General features: G+C 33.6%; 1 protein-coding gene across 1 annotated transcript in view; it reads left to right on the top strand.

Annotated features, from left to right (window-relative positions):
* Positions 1-9,716: 9,716 nt before the first annotated feature.
* LOC135844057 (neuropeptide CCHamide-1 receptor-like) overlaps positions 9,717-11,582 on the top strand; it is a 132,916-nt gene continuing 131,050 nt past the window's right edge. The window contains exon 1 of the mRNA XM_065362156.1: positions 9,717-9,924. The gene's annotated coding sequence lies outside the window, so the exon portion shown is untranslated. The remainder of the gene's footprint in view (positions 9,925-11,582) is intronic.

Genomic DNA, 11,582 nt, shown 5'->3' with positions numbered 1-11,582 from the left:
GTACTAATGTAGTACATTACTATTACTACAGAGAGCGCAGTTCAATAAATTAATTTGAACAATTTTCATATTTCAGCGTACTTAGGTACATATATTTCAATATTTTCAATTCTCAACTAGGTACAGTAGGTACTAGGTAAGTAAGTACTCAATGAATGAAATAGAACAAACGACTCTTTCAATAAATTTACAGAAACGAACTAGGTATACGTACATACAATACATAAGTACTTCATAAATATAGTCGAAAATATGACTTAGGGCTCTATACGTAGGACTTCAGACAAACCGAAAGTGAGTTACCTATTTAACGGACAGAAAGAAGTGTTGATTTAACACAGGGTTTCTTCCCATCAATTTTCTCTATTTAAATGGGTACCTACACGATTTATTTTATTTATTTACCTATTTTTTAAAGTTTAATGACAACGTTTGAATTTCTTATTCTTCTCGAAAAAAGACGTTTTCTGAAACTTTTTTTTTTTAGTCAAGACCTCATAATTTTCTGACCACAAGAGCAATTTTTCAAATTTTGATTTGCTCCTGCTCGGTTCATCTCTCACTCATATGCACTAAATCAAGAAAAAAAAAAGGAAAAAGCCTTATTTATCGAAAGGATCATTCTCCTCAACTGTACGTATGAAAGTTACGCTAGGTATGAGTATAATCAGGCGTATCAAAAAATTTTCATTTGAACCTTCAATACTCACCAGTCATTACTCCGACCAAACCATCGTTAGAAGAACAAGGTTAAATTTTCATTTTCTGATGCGTATCATAATTTCTATCATTTTTCAATCATTACAACGATTCATGCTTTCATAATGAATATGTCGGTCATTTGCTTTGCTCTCGAAATAGAAGTGTTGAAAAATTGCCAAAAATCAAGAAATCAATATTAGTAGTTGAAAATTAGGATTTCATTTTTTTTTCAACATGCTCTCTTAAACTACCTACCTATAAGATGTAATTTTAAATCGAACTAAAAAGCTCACAATTCATTATCAGAACCACACGCCTTGCAACGATTAGATTCGGCAAAACGTTTAACATTTTTAACATTAAAATAGGTATGACAATTCAACTGACCATGCGAGTGAGTATTTCATTGTTTAGATAGAAAACTTTGTCAGCCTACACGTACAATACGATGAACCTCGTATGTAATGTTTGCTATATGTACTCGTATGTATAGCCTTGCTTTTAAACTTGAAACTTATTCCCTTATTCTTTTTTTCTCTCGACAAAATAGTATAGGTATAGTATGAAATTTCGATAATGTAAAGTCCATACAGCAATCGTAGTAACGCTTATAAATGAGCGTAGGAATTCGTAATGAGCAAACATTGCCAGCATAACGAATAGAAATTCGTACAGTAAAATTTCAACTGTTTACAATGGACCCCTAAGCTAACTTTGTAGAGCATTGTTAACAAAAGCTTGAAAATATATCAGTGCAAAAATAATGTTAACGAGAAGTAAATTTATTTTCGTTGACGTTATTTGGTCAGTTTTAGTCTCTCGTCCTTTTTCACACAATTCATGTCCACTATAATAAATTTTCTACAGACTGGATGCATGTACTAAATTATAATTGAAAATCTACAACGAAAAAAAAAATTACACGCATATATCTCAAGGATTACGAGAAAATTTGTGTAAATAAATCATAAGATTAACAAAATTTGGCAAAATCCACGTTCTATGGGTATAAATGCAGCGTTGCTATATTTTCTGATATCTGTGGTATAAGTATACCTACTCGTATACTTAAAATAAATAATCTTCGTGCATACCCCGTCATGGTTCATTTACTCCAAACTCCTCATGTACGAGTTAAGTACCTGAAAGTCAAGAAAAAACCAACATTTGTCAAAACTCATTAAATCTCGATACCGAAATGTAATATAAATTATTTATTAAACCATCGCGCGGCTTAAATTGACGACGATACTGTAATCTCAATAGCGTACAGTAGTAAAACAACGTAGGATGAAAATTGTTCTGACCAGACAACCGTGAATACTATCAAGACAAAAAGGTTAAGTAATTTGAAAATAATCAATGCCAAATTCTACCATGAAACTCGTAGCCTAGCTCAAAACACTAAATCGTTAATTTACGACATGTTATCGAATGATTTTTCATAACCATACGCCCTGAAACGATAGTGCACTTATTTAGGATGCTTTTTTTTTTTTGGATCATACTTTACATTCTCAGCGCACGTGGATTTTTTTAATGGCTTGTTTAAACTTGGTAGGTAACACTGTTAGATGAAAAAAAAAAAAAATACGCCATGCAAAAAGAGATTATGACTACAGCCAATAAGTATAGGTACTTATGTTGGGCTTGCAAAAGTAAAATTTTATCTCCACGTCTGGTAAAATTTCATATTTTAAAATTTATTTGTACGTAGGTACAGCATTTGAAAATTACTTTTTTTTTTGTTAAAAATTATCACTGGAAGATTTGGATTTGAACCAGCACAAAAAAACTTTAAAAAATCTGTGGCTAAATCGATCGAATGGATTGCAAAGGTGGTAAATGCAAGTTCATTACATCTTCATCATTACCCTACTTACGTTTTTTTTTTTTTTTTTTTTTTTTACCGCTGCAGGCTCCAAAACGATTTGAAACCACCACCAATCAACTCGGGAGGGCAAAAATAGGGTACAAACCAAATCTCAGCTTTCTAAGAAAATTTTGGAGAGTTTTTGATTTTTTTCCATTTTTAGCCCACATTTTGAAAAATTTGCTAAAAATTGGAAAATGAACTTCAGCCTTTGAAAATTTGATTGCTAGTGTATTCTGGAGTCCTCCATCGATTCTTTTTTCTTCGGTGTAAAACTAGTTGCGTATTGGTTGGGAAACTACTCTTGTGAGTAGACAAAATATACAGAAAAATCATAGACAATTTAACGAAGATACCAACTCGTATTTAAATTGAACACAATTGTATGCACGAATACGAATGCGGTTTCAGCTTTGAAATTCAAATAATACCCCTAATTTGAGTGTAGTGAAACCAAAATTATGCAGTAAGTGTTATTATTAATTGGAATACCAGCAATGAGCAAGTCCAGGTATAACTAAGCATACACAGGAGTTAACATCAATTTATTCGTGGACTCAGCTCGGTACGAATCAAGTTCTCCATTTTCACACTGCTAAGTTAACATTTTGATTAAAGTGAAGTGCATTTTTCACAATAGTAATAATATTCGTGTTTCTGTTTACTCACCTATATAGATAGGTAGGTACTCGTTTGAATGTATAAAATTAAAAATCGCAGAAACGTTTTAGTGGGTGGACTCTGATTACACGAGCGAGGTTTTTTCCCCATCAAAAGGCTACTTATTTAATTAGAATTTAAAAGCGGAGCGGATTTTCTTTGAAAAAAGGAATTTTACCTTTATCAGCTCGTAAAACGAGAAAACCCCTGTAATTCACACTCTGTAAACAAGTAAATTAATTTTTTGTGTAAAAAAGAAGTAAAAAAACGATAGAAAAGTATCGTCTAGAGTGAACGTTATTCCCACGCAAAAAATTCCTCGTTTGATCAACTTCGTATTCGTAATAATGTTATTTTTAATAAAAATTTTATCATTTCTTTTTTACCTTTTGGTAAAACAGTTTCAAAGAAAGTCACCTACACCTTGTATAATATAATCATACCTAACATGAAAATAAAAACTATAAAATGTGGTATTTTCGTCGTAAAATTGATTTCTGTAAAATGGAAATTTTAAAATCATCAAGTGTGTATTTTAATTTGTTTCAGATAAGTACCTACGATTATTTTCTCATCAGTCTGAGGGAAATTTCGAATCTCGTATGACGACTTTGACTCATTTTCCAATATGAATTTAGTTCAAATTTTCGGCTGAAGGGATCGAAAATTTTGGTGAAATATTTTTCCGTATTGATAATGCACACGTTTATGCCTTACCTACCTATGTTGTGGGTTGAACTTTCAAGTGTAAAGATACGTCTACCGATGCCTTCGAGTTAGACAGTAGGTAGTATAAGTAAATTAAACTGCAACTTGAAAGTTCAACTTTCTCGTTACATTTTGTATTATTAACAACGAACACGAAACGCCCTTGAGGTAAGTATTCTACCTATTAGCTTGTAAATCCTATTGGAAAAATTCATTCTTAAACAAAGAACGACTATACAAGTTATTGTGTAAATGTCTTCCAGATACGTCGATTTAGAGATAGAAAATTAAGGTGGGTGCGACTCCATCTACACGTATTTCAGCGTTTTAATCGTTTTCACGTGTTTTCAGCTGCTCGATATTTCAATATTAATTTGCCATCAAGATTTTCAGCCAAGGAAAAAAATCGACAAAGGTAATAGGTATTAATGAATTATATAAAATGCTCGGTGGAGTTTGAACCGAGCGAGGAGAGGATTCCTATACAAATAAAAAGGGGAAATGTCATCGTGGAATTCTGAATAAATGAGCAAATAATTTCATTCATATGCATATGAAAGTACCTATATATACACGATGAGGATGACTCATTCTTTTATACAACTTTAACAAAGGTGATAACAGACATTTTGGTAGCGTTACAAGTCGACGAAAATTTAACTAATTACTCATAGTCAGTATACGATTTCATTAGCAAGAATACTGTCAGCGGAAGATTTATACTGCATGAGCTAGGTGTAGGTAAGAAAGGTAGGTATATGTGTACTGGATGCGATGACATTGTATAAGTCTTTCAATTGTTATTGCTGCGAAACGAGAATGAAATTTCGGAGGACATGGCGAAGATTATGATTTTGAAAACTTTACTCCCCTCACTGAGCAGCCCAGTGACATAGTTTACAATTCGGAATTAATTTTCTATCAAAGGATGAAGTTTGATTAAAAGCTTCGTTACGCTAGGTTCTTAGGTTTAAGGAAATGTTCGCGTGCAAGGCGGAGTTTAAAATATTCTTGATAAGCTAGGTATACGAACATAGGTAATTCTAATAGTGGCGTAACGAGGTTGTATTGTTACATTTTTGATTTAAAAAAATGTTCTGATCGTTGAAACAAAATTTTTTTTTGAAATAAAATTTTGCTAATACCTCGAATTGAAGTCCATCTCCGACTTGAACGAGATCGTGATTTTTGGAAATGGTTTTAACCCCCCCCCCCCCATCGAAAATTCAGCTGCCTAAATTAATTTCTCGATTTTTGGCAAATTTTTGAAATTTCAAAATTGACGATATTTTCGACGATTTATGCTTTAAAAAATCAAGAATTAGATATGATTGAGGAAACTGGTATCAACTTCCCTGAACCGAATCGAATTCTCTAGAATTCAAAAAACTTTAAAAAATCAAAAATTTTCTATTCGCGGGAAAAATCTTGAGAACTGCGTGAACAGCAGGATTTTGTCCAAAATTAATCTCCCCTCCCCTAGAATTATACCATTTCGAGTCATTCTGAAACTTCCAGCTCGATTTTAGATTTCTCTTCTGGTTTTTGAAATTTTTCCTGGAGATGTTGAAATTAATTTAGATCAAATTCATAAAATTAAAAATCGAGGATATTGGCCCGTATTTTACCTCAACTTTTTCCTATTCATGCCCCACCAAAAATGGGATGGGGCTCATCAAGGATTTGCTTTCAATAATTAGGTGCAACTATGTAAAAATCGAGTTGTGGGTTTTTCTTTTGGCCTTTTAACAGAGACCTCGACGAGTGTGCTTCTTTCATCAGCATAATTTACGAAAGGGAGAGGGGAGGAAAAATCAAGAATTTTCTGTCAAAACCGGAATTGTTGAATGAAATATGCACGAATGGTTGTACATATATCTATGCTTAAAAAAACTCTCTCGGATTAGGATTACACAATGAAGATCCATTCTAGAGCCTCCAGTGCTATATTCAATTTATTCAGAATTTTCCTCCAGAAAGCACAGAAATTATTTTGGGTAGCTAAAATCGAGTTCTAGCTTATTGTATATGGCACCTACCTCTTTGTGTTTGTTTTTGTTCATATATGAGATCATTTCTAGGAAGACACCTTTAATGCGTTTTTGATATTTCATTATTTTCCCTCCATTACACATCAAATACGCTGATTAAAAAAAAACACTCGGGATTTTCGTCTGGAAGTTGGGTCAAATGTTGATAAATTCGGTAGCTTTAGCACATTAATGCTCGTCATTGGTGCTAGTTATGTGATTTACTCGAAGGATTACAATCAATTAGTGAATTTGGTCAGATTTTATGGTGTTTTTTTTTTTTTTTTTGGAAAACTTGAATTTATGAAATGTTGCCGAAGGTTCCAGAACGACTTGAAACGATGAAACCACTTCTAGTCACGACTCAAAACACGTAGAAATTAAGTTACAGCGTAAATTTTAGCGTTCCAATAATCCAATTTCATTTTGTAAAATTTTGCAGAAATTTCCACTTCCAAAAATCTGTTGGAGACCCCAGAACTGATGAAAATGGTTTGAAATCCTGAAGTACATATTATATACATATGCAAGTTTTAGCTTTTCAGGTTAAGACCTAGGGAAGCCAGATGGGAGAGTGGCCAATGACCTTGAGAGGCCGACCAGGGAGACAGAAGACGTTAAGAAGCCACACTGATGGGTCAATGACTTTAAACGGCCAAGTAGAATAGCAGACGACCTCTTAAAGCTAGGCAAATAGGTCAGTGACCTGACCTCAAGAGGCCAGATAGATGGATCAATGGCCTTAAGGGACCAAACAGACAAGCTATTAGGGTAGCCAGACAGGTATGTAGATAACCTTGAGATGCTAGATAGACAGGTCAATGACTTCGAGTGGCTCGACCCTCGACAGACCGGTATGCAAACGACCTTGAGAGGCTAGACAGACTGGTCATTGACCTTTACGAGGCCAGACAGGCGAACAGACAACCTAGAGCACCTAGACAGGTAGGTCAGTGACCACGAGAGATCGGACAGACAGACAGACAGACAAACGACTTTGAGTGGCCCGAATGGCCAAACAGGCCTTGCAGCTTCAGGCAGGTGAACATTTTCTCTTCAAATTACGAAATTTCAAATTGATCTCTGGCGCTTGCATGACTTCTAAATTACAAAATTTTAATTCGATTTTTGAAACTTGTGTGGTCTTTAAATTATGAAATTTCAAATCAACTTTTTTGGAGCATGCATAATTGTCTCCAAGTTATACGAGTAGGTACAGAATTTCAAATTGAATTTTGGAGTTTTCATGGTCTTCTAATGACGACATTATTTTCAATTTGTGTTTTGAAACTCTCATGTCTTCCAAACTATGAAAAATCATGAATTGGAATTTCAGGCCCATGGATAAAAAACCCAGAGGGAAGCTACAACAAGATTATTTTCAACTTTTTTTGGTGTTTGGGTTAAAAATGGGCCTAATTAATAGTTCAGACTCTAAAACAAAAAAACAGAGTTTTTTCCATTCAAGTTGTTTTTATGGTCAGGAGAGACTGTCAAAGTTGCAAAAATGGCCGTTTTTGCCCTACTTCAAGAGTTCGTAGCGACATCCGTATTGTTTTGCGAAAAAAACCAAGGCCATATTCGGATTCCACGCACTTTTTTAAGTAAACTACTTTCCCCGATTTTTGATTTTCGAAGTTTCAAGCGCATAAGACTAATTTTTCAAAAGACGAAAAATTCAATTTGAACTTCGGGTGAACACAGTTCCGCGCCACGGTTACGTGGTGGAGTAACGCCAACATCGCGCGCTCTGAGTTTTAAAATAATATTATACAAATAAAAATCTTTCGTATGCGCTTGAAACTTCAAAAATCAAAAATTTGGGAAAGTAGTTTATTTAAAAAAGTACGTAGAATCCGAAAATGACCTTGGTTTTTTTCGCAAAACAATACGGATGTCGCTATAAACTCTTGAAGTAGGGCAAAAACGGCCATTTTTACAATTTTGATCATCTCTCCTGACCACAAAAAAAAACTCAAATTGGAAAACTCCACTCTGTTTTTTGTTTTGTTTTAGGGTCTTAAGTATATCGATCAAGCCCATTTTCAACCCGAGCCTACTACCTACCTAAATAAATAGGTAAGTACATACCTACCTAGTACCTACATGTAGGTATAAAAAACATTAGTTAGGTAACCAAAAATTCTGAAATGAAGAGTGATATTCCAAAACTCGCTTTGTCCATTTTTATCAAAGTTGGGTTTGCAGTGGTACCTGGTAGATGAAGTATCAACTCACATTCCTACATCATCAACCTACCAAAATGAGGTGTTAAACTCACCTAAATAGTCAATTCACTAGAAAATTTAAAAAAAATAATGTTCTAAAACGCGCTTTGTCTATTTTTAGGTATTGAAATTTTTTTCAGCAGTATTTAGTGGATGAAATGTATACCTACACTCCTACATCATAAATCCACCCAAATAAAGTGCTAAACTCGCCTAAAAAGCCAATTTACCTGTTTAAAGGGAAACTGTTTTTCCTCTCTCCTGAAAAGTTGTGAAAATGGACAAAGCGAGTTTTGGAATATCACTCTTCAAATATAAAACGAAAAATTTCTTTATTCAGCAAAAAAATAATAATTTCTATCAAATGAGTAGGTACTTAATTTTATATTTAGCTTTTTCTCTACTCGGTAAAAACAGCTAGTACCGATGCTAATTTACATAATGTCGTATAGGTACCTACCTATACCAAATTTCCTATCAACACCTACGATTAAATTCAACATTCAGAACGTTCTGTAACAAAGACATCCAATCAACTGTCTCGTTTTGTTTAAATACCTACGTACCATCGATCTGGAATATATTTATCTAATTTAATCAACCGAACAAACACATTTCAACGCAAACAAATTAACCAAAATTAAACTCTAATTCGTTGGAAACCGTTGTAACAAGAATTTGGCGAAACCGCATCTTACTTATGTATACTTATAAGCTCTCTCTAATTATCCGAATGAAATAATTCGACGAAGATGAGATTCACGAATCCTTTACATAGCGAATGTTTGCATTCGAATTTAATGAAATGGCTTCAGAGAAAAATGCTCCCTACAAATTGAAATATTTTTTTAAAAGCAGTTCGAATTCTGACGATTATTTTTGGATAACTATACCTCCCATAAGGTATAACATATACCTACTTATGATTGGTAGATTGTTTGTACTTTGTGGTGGGAACTAATTAAATAATTATGTAGGTAGGTATATTTGGTGAGAAAGAATTCCATACTTACCCACTGTATAATGTGTATGTAGATTTAGATACACAGGTAGGTATGATTACATCATCAATATTTATCACATAACGTCAAAATTTGTTAACCTAAGTAATTTTATTTGTAATTTTTCCATCGGAGTGAGACGTCTTGATTTTTGCCGATTTAAATTCTCACACATTTCAGAATCACTTTGATATTTCGTGTACGTCTTACCATTATTCATTAATAAACGTTTAGCTTTCAGACATCTACACTGCTGCGAGGCGACGTTAAAACACATGCATGTGTACGAGTATGTGCGTGTGTAGTTATAGAACAGAAAATTAATTTTTATTACCGGCTAGAAGATGCTCGTTTAAAAATGTGCTCGTATAAATGCAATTATGTAGATATCGTTCCAAGTTAAAAGAACATTCACCGGTGAATGTGAAGAAAACTACATGCTTTTAGCGCGCGACTGCGTTAAATTTTCTCGCTGGAAGAAGAGGTTGGAAAAGTGGTAATTTTGTCCGTGAAAATCCGACGCTAGTCAGTCGGCGGTCTATCTCAACCAACATCGCTACCGAGAAAGGTACTTATTGTTGCCTGTGTCGTTATCACCGATAAATTATCGATACCTAGGATTTTTTTTTCGATTTATTTTCCCGCGACGATTTTCGTTTGAAAAATTATCATGTTCGAGTAAATTTTTTTTTCGAAAAATAAAATCCCCTCCAAAGAACAAGGTAAGGTTTACGTACATTTTAACGTAGGTAGTAGATTTAGGTAACGCGATTCTCTATACACGTAACCATTATAACTATACGATACTGCGGAGACGTGATCAAACATGTATGAAGATACTCTCGTAATGAGTTGAAAATTTTGATCGAATTGAACGTAATGTTTTCTCTAAGTATTAATATTTTATAGAGCTTAATATTCATCGATTTTTCATTAAATTAAGTCGCAGGCTTTTATTCGTCATCGTTTACGTAAAAGCTAACGTCAAGTTTTACCTTTATAGGTATACTTTCGAGTTGTTAATTGTTTTGGGGTAGTATTTTATAGGCATATTTTTCACGTTGGTAATTCAATTATTTTTAAGGTGCTTATTCGCGAAGCCTATACGAGTAATATAATCCATCATTTAATAAGTTGACGAATTCGCGTTGATTGTAATTTTTTCATTGTATAAAAATGAGAAACGTTTACCAAATAGGTATAATATCAACCTGTATACCCCTAACCCGTTCTTCTCGAAGAATTAAGAGGACTTTCAAACAGTTGAAAACTGCTCTTAAATGTTTTCTAAGCGAATGTATGTGCTACATATAAGTATGTGTATAAGTTTTGGGAGTTGCTATAGATTTGTTACACGATAATATAAAGCTTATCTCGCGTGTAAAGTTTGAAAATTCATTTCAGCCGGCTTTTAAGCATTTTAGCTTTTGTTCGATAGGTAAAATCTCTCGCAAATGGAAAGGTAACATGTGTGAGACGTTTCTACGATACCGAATTTAATTAAAATTAATTAAAAAATTCGCATTATATTGAAATCGATATAGGTTGATTGTGTATTCTCATTTTCTAAATGAAGCGTAAACAGAAAAGAGTAAAAAAAAGACGAAAGGCAGAATATGAAATTTAATCACTGAACATACTGATTTTTTTTTAAAAAGTGACAATTCAACATCGTAAGGTGCCCTTAGGTGTACCTATACATATTTCGAACTATTGAAAAATTCCAAACGTGCATTATCTAATAAGGATGTCGCGGAGAAAGGGCCCATTTTTTCGTAAGCTTATAATATCGCTATTAATACCGCGCTCTTGGAAATGTAAACAAAATGATATTTCTTAGTAGGTAAATCCGCAGTTCATCAAGTGCTCGCACGAAATTTCATTAAAGCTTTTCAGACGCTATGGTTGTGTTGCTAAATCACAGTACACTGGTATAATTATTCCACCCATAAAGTAAACTAATAAGTATAACAAAAGCGCCACACAATTCCACATTTAAACCAACTTCACCAAACTGGGTACTTGCGACGAGAAAAATAAATTTAACGATGGTTTATTTGGTACGATTCGAGATCACTTTTTTCGATTCGTTGGGGAGCTGTTTTTGAGATAAGTAACTCTTATAATAATTGATATTGATAGACTGTCAAAGCAACGAATGCAAACGGTTCACTTATCGTGGCATCTGAAAGGGTAATGTTTTGAGAATTTTAAAGAAACTAATTCGGTAAGTGATTTGGGTAGAATTGTTCTAAAGCAAACAAAGAGTTTTACGATGAAACAACACATGTTGGAATTTTCAATGTTCAATGAACTAAATAAACTAAAAGTTTGAAGAGATTCGAAGTTAAATGAGCGATAATAGACGACGAAGGTTTGG

This window comes from Planococcus citri, chromosome 4 (assembly GCF_950023065.1).
Source record: "Planococcus citri chromosome 4, ihPlaCitr1.1, whole genome shotgun sequence".
Taxonomy (NCBI): domain Eukaryota; kingdom Metazoa; phylum Arthropoda; class Insecta; order Hemiptera; family Pseudococcidae; genus Planococcus; species Planococcus citri.
The sequence above is the reverse complement of the archived record's forward strand: the minus strand, read 5'-3'. Positions and strand labels throughout refer to the sequence as shown.